This window comes from Saccopteryx leptura, chromosome 2 (assembly GCF_036850995.1).
Source record: "Saccopteryx leptura isolate mSacLep1 chromosome 2, mSacLep1_pri_phased_curated, whole genome shotgun sequence".
Lineage (NCBI taxonomy): Eukaryota > Metazoa > Chordata > Mammalia > Chiroptera > Emballonuridae > Saccopteryx > Saccopteryx leptura.
In genome coordinates this window covers 92,640,956-92,652,397 of record NC_089504.1, presented here as the reverse complement: position 1 = coordinate 92,652,397, position 11,442 = coordinate 92,640,956, and the positions used below count along the sequence as shown (strand labels likewise).

Genomic DNA, 11,442 nt, shown 5'->3' with positions numbered 1-11,442 from the left:
ACAGGGCTCTCCCACTGGCATTTACAGTGTGTGTGTCCTCATCAGGGAGGTGGGCCATCATCTGACTTGCACTGGCGTGTGCACTGCCTCTTATTGAAAGCACAGGTGTTTGCTCCTTTGTCCCTTTAGTAGACACCAACTTGGCCCTGACCAGTTGCCTCAGCAGTAGAGCATCATCAGCCTGGCATGTGGATGTCCTGGGTTTGGTTCCCAGTCAGGGTACACAGGAGAAGTGCCCATCTGCTTTTTCACCCTTCACCCTCTTCTTCCTCTCTGTCTCTTTCCTCCCCTCCTGAAGCCAAGACTCCATTGGGGCAAAGATGGCTCAGGCGCTGAGGACGGATCCATGGTCCCCAGCTCAGGCACTAGAATGGCTCTGGTTGCAACAAAGCAAAGCCCCAGATGGGCAGAGCAGCGCCCCCTGGTGGGCATGCCGGGTGGATCTGGATCGGGTGCACATGGGAGTCTGTCTGACTGCCTCCCCACTTCTAACTTTGGAAAAATACAAAAAAGAAAAACAAAAGAAAACACCAACTTTCAGTAAGTTCATGCCCCACAGTAATGTGAAACCACTCTCTGGCCTTGCCTTGTAAGGAATGCTTTCCAGCTTGTGGTTTGTCTTTGCAGATTTTTGCATTATTCTCATGTTTGTTTTATGCCTAGGAAGGTCAAGCTGTCTCCTATGTTCTGGCCCCATGTTCACACTTAGCAGAGTGGTCGTTACCCACAGATAAAGCACAGATTTACTAAAAAAGTTTTCTTTTTATATCTGTCTATTTGACCTGGGATTTCCATTTTTAATGGCAAAAATATTATTTCAGATAAAAACAAAATAAGTATGGGAGCGCATTTAAATAGCACTATTGTAAGATTCCCTTGTTAAGAAGTGTCTAGAATAGGTAAAGGAGCAGAGACAGAAAGCAGGTGAGGTTTTGCAGGGATAGGAGGAGTGAGTCTTTTAGGAGCAGGGTTTCCATTCAGGGTGATAGAACATTTTTCAACAAGTTAGAGGTGATGCTTGAAGAGCATCATTAAGAGACTTCATGCTGAGAAAAGGCACAAATTAAAATCTAAATAATCACTTTTGTTTTATTACTTATAATGAATTACTCTACACAGAAAAAAGATATAAACAGAAAAATAAAAATAACAAAATTAAAGAAAACAAAACAATTCCGAAAAAACTTAATAATATAGAATACTCTGTAATGCCAGGGTGAAAATAAAAATATAACGATCACAGAGAATAAAAGAAAACTATCCAAAAGGGGTGGGAAAATAAATTCTTCGGATGTGCTAGGGACAGCTGATTGGACAAGTGGCCCCTCAGCTGGCCCTGAGGTGTTGTGCAGGGACAGCTCTTCTCGTGTGGGTGGAGTCAAGGCAGGTTTGTCGGAGGCTTCTTCCGGCAGCTGATTTCCTGCCTCAGTGTGGTCAGGAGGCACAGTGGAGGCCGGCCCCAACTCCATAGCTGCACCTGGAAGAACTTCATAAGGTGAAATGGCCACTGGAGTCTGGCGCCCCTCCAGATCTGGGTCGGCCTCCAGGTCTGTCTGTGCAGCCGGCTCCTCCAGATGTCCCTCAGGTGGAGCAGGAGCCGGCTCTGCCTCCTGGGCTGGTGCTGGAGCTGCTAGAGGAGAAAAGATCACCCATGTGCCTGCATTTGCTTGTTTTTTCCAAAGGCAGAGCACAGGTATGCCAGGACCCACCACAGGATGTCCTTCCCACCAGCCATCCTGCACGTGGGTGGTCTGAAGCCAGTCTTTGCTCCTGGCCAGTCTCGAGGAGTGCTCCCTGTGTGTCTGACAGCGACCCTTCCCTTCCAACCCTCCCCCACCACCCCACCATGTCCTCAACCACCTTCTCACCCTTTACATCTCCTTCCTTGGGCTCCAGGTGGTTTGGCTCAGTTCGATTAACATGGGCCTGGTGCTGCAGGCTGGATTCAGACATTTTGAGCCAGGGTGCATGGAGCCTGGGCAGCGTTAGGGAAGGAGTACTCTGGACGCTGGGTAGCATCAGAGGAGGAATCCTCGGGAAATTGGGTGTTGTAAAAAGAAGAGACCTCCTGACCCTGGGTGGCGTTGGGGGACGAGACCTCCAGACCCTGGGTGGCTCCGGGAGAGGAGACCTACTGAGGTCATCCACAGGCCCCAGGTCCCCGGCCACCCAGGTGGCCACGCTTTTTGCAGGCCTGAATTGATCTTCACTACTAGGGTGCACCTGGCCCACAGTTGTATAGATGATGTGGGGGTCTCCTTCCTCCAGCTGCTGCTCCTGGGTGTTTTTGACTGAGCTCTGCAATGACATGACCAGCAGCAGATCAGGGTGCCTCAAGCCCAGCCTGGCCCTAGTCGCTGCTGCTTTTGCCCACTGCACCTTCTGCTCCCAAATCAGACCCAAGGATGTTTCTGAAGAGGCCTCCTTTCAGGGAAATGAAATTCACCTCTAGGGCTCAAGATAAACCTGGGGCAGAGGGTGCCACCCACACTTCCAATCCAAACAGGCAGTGGTGTGAATGTGTTGGTTCACAAGGCTTCTGACCCACGTGCTCAGCCCGTTCTTCCTAAGGGCAGGCTCCTCTGACATGTATCCCTCTTACACATATACATACACTCACACCCAAAACTCACACACACACACACACACACACACACACACACACACACACATGTCGGGGACACAGACCTGCTCAGGTGAAATAAAAGTGGTGGCCTGTCCCAGAAGCACTACCTCTGAGTCTCCATGGGTTATTTCTCAGTTCCTTCGAGAAAACAGCCACAGGCGTCTTGGCTGAGTCTGGACCCAGTGGCGTCCACGGCGGAAAAAACCATCAGGACTGTTTCTTTGATTGCCACGGCCTTGGGACCGGGGAAGACAACACAAGAACATGTTTACTCAACTAAAGTCTCTGGCCAACTGAGCTGGCTAGTGGTTGTTCTAGAATATGGTTCCCTGGTTACTAGGATTCTGAGTTTTGTTGGTCTGTTCCATCAGGTAGTGAGGACATTGTGTGGTGAGGTCATTGTCCTGGCCAGGAGTGATGTCACTGCTCTTGTCTGAGGAGATGCTCCGGGTAGGGAATCAAGAGGTAGAGTCGCCTCTGCTACACTTGAGGGACACCTGGAGGAACCAGCTGCACAGAGAGACCTGGAGGCCGACACAGACTTGGAGGGGCACTCGACTCCAGCGGCCGTGCTTCCTCCAGCAGCCACTCCAGCTGCAGCTCTGGAGCCGGGCGGCCTGTGCAGCATCTCCGGACCACACTGAGGACCCACCTCTGCTGTTTCAAGACTATTCTGTGCCCTGGCCAGTTGGCTCAGTGGTAGAGTGTCGGCCTGGCATACAGGAGTCCCAGGTTTGATTCCCTGTCAGGTTACACAGGAGAGGCGCCCATCTGCTTCTCCACCCCTCCCCATCTCCTTCCTCTCTGTCTCTCTCTTCCCCTCCCACAGCCAAGCATCCACTGGAGCAAAGTTGGCCCAGGTGCTGAGGATGGCTCTATGGCCTCTGCCTCAGGCGCTAGAATGGCTCTGGTTGCAACAGAGCAATGCCCCAGATGGGCAGAACATCGCCCCCTGGTGGGCATGCTGGGTGGATCCTGGTTGGGCACATGTGGGATTTTGTCTGTCTGACTGCCTCCCCGTTTCCAACCTCAAAAAAATACAAAAAGAAAAGAAAAGAAAAGAAAAAGAATATTCTTCCAAACCTGCTCTGGTTGCAGCCAGACAAAAGGGGTTGACTCTGGGCAGCTATCAGGGCCAGCTTCAAAGCTGCTTGTTCTTCATCCAGCTGTCCCCACCACATCAGAAGAATTTGATTCACCACCTCTCCTTGACAGTTTTCTTTTCTTTTAACGTTATGGGTTTTTTTTTTTTCTCTGTGGCGTGATTCATGTTTTTAGTAATTTAATTTTATTTGGAATTGTTCTCTATTTTTATTTTATTTTGTTATTGTTCTTTTTCTCTGTTTTTCCATAGCGTGATTCATTATAAGTAAAAAATAAAGGTGACTGCTTATTTTTAAAGTTGTGCCATTCCTCAATGTGAAGTCTCTTCACAATGCTCTGCAAACATCACCACTATCTTCTTGCAAAATGTTCCATCACTCCAAATGGAAACCCTGAAGCAAAATGACACTCCCCACTCCTCTCGCCCTGGAATCCCCTCATCTGCTCTGTGTCTCCTCTCCAATAACTATTCTGGACTTTTTCTGTCAATAAAGTATTACAATAGGTGTGTTTTGGGGTGTATTACTATACTTTTTTGTGTGTATTTATTTGAAATTCCATTTTTGTTTAAAGGAAATCCCAGGTGAAATACAGACTGGATAGGAGAGAGAAAAAAACAAAAGCTCTTTTAGTAAATGTGTGCATCATCTGTGGGTCTAGGGGTAGAGACCACTTTGCTAAGTGTAACCGCAGGACCTCTTGCTGGCCAGGCAACGGCTGGCCCTTCCTGGGCCTAAAACAAATACAAGAAAAAAAGCAGAAATCTGGAAAGACACACCACAAGTTAGAAAGCATTCCTTACAACTTAAGGCCAGAGAGAGGTTTCACATCCCTGTGGTGCAGAACCCTCTGAAATTCACTGTTTTCTACAGGGACAGAGGGCAAACACATGTGCTTCCAATGAGAGGCAGTGCACACACCAGTGTGTTTCAGATAATGGCTGACCACTCAGTGAGGAAACACACACTGTAAACACTGGCAGGAGTGCACTGTCGCTATCTGCCTGGCAAGCTTCTAGTTTGGCAGCCAGCCTGAGGACAACAGGAGATTGTAGAGGCCCCAGCATATCCCTGAGAGAATGGTAAAAGTCACCTTCTCGGGGACAAGAATGTGGAGGCCCTGCCACAGTCTCACAGGTGCACACCTTCACCTGGTGGTGCCCATGCTAGAAGGAGACCCCACAGAAATTCTTGTATAATGTTTAAAGACGCATTTTTCAGACTACTTATCAGAGCACTGAGGAAACAGGTAGGATTTGGGGAGAGAGAAGGAAAACAACTAACATTCATGGGGAGAGGATGGGATCTACCATCCCTGGTCCACATGGACGAGGGAAGCTGAACAGCTGCTAAAGTGGGTGCAGGGTCTCTGCAAGCTCACAGAAAAGACCTCAGGGTTCCCCTCACATTGGCCACATGGAAAAACTGTTTGTATTCAGTATCCCATCTGTTAGACTCCACATATGTGTTTTTAACCGGCAGATATACATGTGTATAATGGCATAATACTATATATAGAGAACTCTAAAGATTCCACCAAAAATCTACCAGAACTGATGCTGAATTCACTAAAGTAGCAGAATACAAAATAAATATGGAGAAATAAGTTGCAATTATATACACCAATAATGAACTATCAGAAAGAGAAACTATTTAACCAGTAATATAAAAGATTTGTACTCAGAAATATGTAAGACACTGAGGAAAGAAACTAACTTAGTGTTGGCCAGAAGTCTCAGTTGATTAAAGCATCTTCTAGAAGCTTAGACATTGCCGCTTGGACCCCGAACAAGGCATGTACAGGAACAGATTAATATTCCTGTCTCTTTCTCTCCCTTTCTTTTCTCTCTAAAATCATTAAAGCAACTTTTTTAAAAAATTGACTAAGACACAAATAAGTAGAAACATATACCATGTTTACAGATAGGAAGAATCAATATGGTTAAAATGTCCACACTACCTAAATCAATCTATAGATTCAATGCAATTCCTATCCAGATACCAATGGCATACCTCACAAAACTGAAACAAATATTACAAAATTTTATATGAAATCTGAAAAGACCTTGAAAATTCACAGAAACCTTGAGAAAAAAAAAATGCTACCTGAAATCAAATTAGAATACAAAATCATAATAATCAATACAACATGGTGCTGGCAAAACAATAGGCATATAGATCATGGGAATCAAATAAAATAGAGGTTTCAAAAGTAAACCCATGCCATTATGGTCCATTAATATCTGACAAAGGAGAGAGACTAACAATACAATAGGGTAAAGATAATCTATTCAATAAATGGTGTTGGAAAAATTGGACTGATATACACAAAAAATGGAAGTAGACCACTTTTTACACCATAAGCAAAAATAAATTCAAAATAGAAAAAAGAATTAAGTGTTACATTAAAAAGTGGAAAAATTCTAGAAGAAAACATAGTAGTAAAATCTCTACATTACTCATAGCGATATATATATATATTTTTTTTGGTATATCTCGTAGGACAAAAGAAAAGAGAAAAAATTAACTAATGGGACTATTTAAAATAAAATTTTTTTAGAGAACAAAAGAAATCATCAACAAAATGAAATGAAGACACACAGAATAGAAGAATATATTCAGCAATGATACATCTGTGGGGATTAATATCCAAAATTTTTAAAGAACTTATGAAACTCAACACCAAAGATACAAACAGTCCAATTTAAAAAATAAGCAAAAGACCTGAATAGATATTTCTCCAAAGACAATATACAACTGGCTAATAGACATGTAAAAATATGCTCAATGTCACTAATAACCAGAGAAAAACAAGTTGAAACCACAATGAGATACCACCTCACACCTGTCAGAGTAACCATCATCAGTGTATCAACAAACAACAAGTGTTGGCATGAATGTGGAGAAAAAGGAACAGTCCTTCACTACTTAGTGAAATGCAGACTGGTGCAGCCACTGTGAAAAGCTGTATGGAGTTATCTTCAAAAATTAAAAATGAAACTGCCTGTTGACCCACCAATTCCTCTTCTGGGAATATATTTGAAAAAACACAAAACAAATTAAATAGAATATATGGACCATTATCTCCATTGTGACATTATTTACAATAGACAAGATTGGGAAGCAGCTTAGTGCCCATTAGTAGATGAGTCGATAACCAAGCTTTTCATTACATTTAAACAATGTAATCCTACTTGGCCATAGAGAAAAAGGAAAGCATACATTTTGAAATAGCATGTAGGCCTAGACGGTATAATTCTAAGTGAAATAAGCCAGTCACAGAGAGACAAGTACCTTATGATTTCACTCATATGTGAAATCCAATAAACAAAATAAGTTAACAACCACAGCAGAGACAGACTCATAGACACAGAGAACACACTGACAGCAGTCAGAGGGAAAGAAAGTCAGGGAGCTGAGTTAAAAAGGAGAAGGGATTAGGCTCTGGCCGGTTTGCTCAGGGGTAGAGCGTCGGCCTGGCGTGCGGGAGTCCCAGATTCGATTCCCGGCCAGGGCACACAGGAGAGGCACCCATCTGCTTCTCCACCCCTCCCTGTCTCTCTCTTCCCCTCCAGCTGCCAAGGCTCCATTGGAACAAGGTTTACCCCGGCGCTGGAGATGGCACTGTGGCCTGTGCCTCAGGTGCTGGAATGGCTCTGGTTGCAGCAGAGCAACACCCCAAGATGGACAGAGCATCGCCCCCTGGTGGGCATGCCGGGTGGATCACGGTGGGGCGCATATGGGAGTCTGTCTGACTGCCTCCCCGTTTCCAACTTCAGGGAAAAAAAAAGGTGAAGGGATTAAACAACAACAAAATTAAACTAAAATCTCATAGAGAAAGACAAGAGGATAGTGGTTACCAGAGAGAAAGGGGTGTTGGGGGAAGAAGAGAGCCAAGGGGAGATACATGGCAAAGGAATAAGACTTGACTTGGGCTGGTGAACACACAGTACAATATATAGATGATGTATTACATAATTGTATACCTGAAACCTATATAATTTTATTGACCAATATCACCCCAATAAATTCAATATGTACTTAAAAACATGTAAAAAATAAAAACTTTTGCAATTCAAAAGATACCATCAAGAAAGTGCAAAGTCAGCAGAGAAATGGGGTAAAATAATTGCAAATTTTATACCTTGAAAGAAAATTTTATCTAAGATATTTAAAAAACACTGACAAATAAAAAAAAAACAACTTAATTTTAAAAACAACTATTGGGACTGAAAGAGAGAATAAAATTCACAATAAAACACATAAAAAATATGCTCAACACCATTAGTAATTAAGAAACTGCAAATTACAAAAAACAAGGGGACACTTTTTCATATCCAATAAAATGGCTAATTATTTTAAAAACAGAAAATAAAAAGTTTTGGTCAGTGTTGTAATAGAAACTTTCAGGCATATGTTGATTATGTAAAATGACACATTCCCTTTGGAAATCAGTTTGGACATTTATGACTTATGAAGTGTTCTCCCCATAAGTCTAGTACTCACCAAGCACCATAAATAGTTAGTACAGTATTATTGACTATTTTTTCTTTGCTACAATTACAGCCCCATAACTATTTTGTAACTACCAATTTTTACTTCTTAATCCCTTCACTTTTTTCAGTCTCCCAAGCACCCTTCCATCGGGCAACGATCAGTTTGTTCTCTACATCTATGAGCCTGCAAATGTCTAACTACTACTTGGCACACTTGAAATTAGAATAAGTGAATATTGAATGTAACCTGTAATTTAACTATAAAATTAAAAAAAATGAATAAAAAGAACAGTTTATCAGTTCCCAAAAATATTAAGCACACTGTTACCATGAGATTCAGCAATAACACTCCTAGGTATCTACCCAAGAGAAGTGAACAAATGTTCATAGAAGTACCACTAACAAAAAAATGAAAAAAATAAAAATAGCTATTTACATGAACAAAACATGGATGTCCTCATAAAGAAATATTATTTGACAGTATATAATAATATCCTGCATAACTTTATTGCTCAGAGTCACCCCAATAAACTCACAAAAATAAAATAAATAGAAATAATATTTGGCAACAACAAAAAAGGGATGCATTGATCCACGTTACAGAGTGGATGCACCTTGAAAACTTAATGCTAAGTGAAAGGAGCTACTTACAAAAGGTTGTATAATGTATGATTTAATTCATATTAAATATTCAGAATTTAGCAAATACATAGAAAGAGAAGGTAGATTAATCATTATCCAAGGCTGAGGACCAGGACACATAGTGAGTGAGTGCTAATGCACATGGTGTTTCTTTTTAGGGTAATGATGATATTTTTTAATTAAATAAGTGGCTGCTTTATAAATCTGTAAATACACAAAAACCACTGAGTTCATCTTTTAAATGGCTAAATTTTATAGTGTATAAATCATCTTAATAAAGCTAAAATTTCAAAAAAAATCCCTATAAGCTAAATATCTATCTAGATATTGTCTATCTAGATAGAATATCTAGATAGATAGATATCATAATTTCTGTATTAAATGAAAATCACTATTTCTGTACTAAAGCATCACTAATTGAAAGACAAACAACTGTTACAACTATTCATCCAGTTGCACAGTGCTGTGAGAGAGCTGTGAACAGGATATACAGGACACAACACGTCACTCAATGAAAGTAGAGAGAGGAAGTGGAAATGGTTTTGGGACTGAGTATGGAAGGATGAGCTGTCATGAGCTAATGAAGAAAGAAAGCAGTGTGTATAGCAGCATGGTTTGAAAATGATAAATGAACAATTTGGCAAAGAGAATTATAGAAAAGATCGAATGTTATTAAGAAGTGAGAAAATTCAGTGAAGAATTTTGATGAGAGGGGGATTCTACAAATACACTCATTAAGAAAAAAAGGCTCTTGAAGTACAGAACCTGGTAAAAACAAAAACAAGCAAGTAAGCAGCATCAAAGCTGTAGGACTTAGCATGAGGATTAGAAAAGCGAGAACTGAGACCTGTTGCTTTGAAACCTTTTTTATATTATGCTTCTTCCAATAACTTTCAGTTAATGTTCACTTTTCTAATGTGGATATTTATCCTTAGTTTCCCCAACTCCAGAGAAATATGCAGAATAAATAACCCAAAATACATTTAGTAAAAAATGTCACTATTTAGAGTCTACTAGAATTTCTTCTAGAAATTTCTGGTTGAATACATTTTCCACTGTTCTAAAGATATTTCTTATGAGTGTGTATACCAGTTCAATTTCACTAAACAAAAATCGTTTTTTGATTAAAATGACATTTAGTTAAGCCTCCTTTTCCTCACTACACATTTCTCTGTACTGGCAAAAGCTGACATAATTTCCATAGTTAAATAGGAAAGATGAAAATAGATCATTATAACATCTGAATGTATTTAAAAAAGAATTTATGTTAGGGGTTGGACCCAGGGCTCCGACAGGCCCGCTACCCCTGGTGGATAATACCCAGGGCAGGAGCTGCTGTGGGGTGGGGAGCGGAGTGCGGGCGCATGAGAGAATGCGTTACCAGTCATAACACAGGGATCACAACAAACACAACCACCACAGAGGCATTATGGCATTACCTCTCCCATCAGCCTAGGAGCCTCCGAGGAAACAGGTTGACTGCTTACACAGAAACAAATTGAGACTGAAGCCCTTTGGGATATTTGAAGAAGAAAAGGAATTGCAGTGCAGGATTTTAATATTGGGAAAATTAAAGAACCTGGTAAAAGGATGGATATGAAAAATCAGTGAAAACAAGTATCTTCCACAATCTGTAATAGAAAAGGATGGAGGAAAATTTTATACATTTGGATACTACAGATGAGTACACACAAAAGGTGCCGACATTGATGCGTTGTGTATTGTACCAAGACATGTAGACCAAAGTGACTTTTCACCTCTTTCTATATGATAAGGTCAAATTGAAGAAGTAAAAGATGTAAGAGCTATTGAAGGAGCATTTGTGCTAGTTATCAATCTGTGTTTTGATGGAATAGAGATTGATATTTTATTTGCAATATTAATACTGCAGACAATTCCAGAAGACTTGAATTTATGAGGTGACATTCTGCTTAAAAATGTAGATATAAGATGGATAAGAAGTCTTAACAGTTGCAGGGTTACCAATGAAATTTTACACTTAGTTCCAAACATTGACAACTTCAGGTTAACTCTAAGAGCTATCAAACTGTGGGCTGAATGCCACCACATCTATTCCAATATATTAAGATTCCTCAGTAGTGTATCTGGCGCTTTGCTTTAATTTAAAAAATTATTAACACATTGTTGACCGCTCATGAGTTAATTCGTGTTTGCACTTGCATTAGCCATTTCAATTTTTGAAATTCAGGGTAATCTAGGATTATTGTATTTGCAACTCTTCGCCCTGAGGGTTGAAGTTCAAAAAACAGCACACTGTTCTATATTCTCATGCAGATTCCCTTTTCTTCACACTCCTCCATTTGTGAGACTGCAAAATCAAAGGCACGGTAAACAGAAACCATCAGTGTTGAGCCATCAAAACTTGGACTATCTTCTAAACTCTCGCAGTTTGAACATACAAATCAAGGATATTGTAAAATCTTTCTTCATCGTGTTCAATCCAACTAAAACTTATAAAGTGTGTATTTTAAAAAGAAAGTGCTGTGAAACGAGATATATTTACAAAACATGTTGTGTACCATTATATGTAGGTGATTGTTATACAGTATACCAC

General features: G+C 41.1%; 1 pseudogene; it reads left to right on the top strand.

Annotated features, from left to right (window-relative positions):
• Nucleotides 1–2,745: 2,745 nt before the first annotated feature.
• LOC136391435 (poly(A) polymerase alpha pseudogene) lies at nt 2,746–10,989 on the top strand (annotated as a pseudogene).
• The last annotated feature ends 453 nt before the right edge of the window (nt 10,990–11,442 follow it).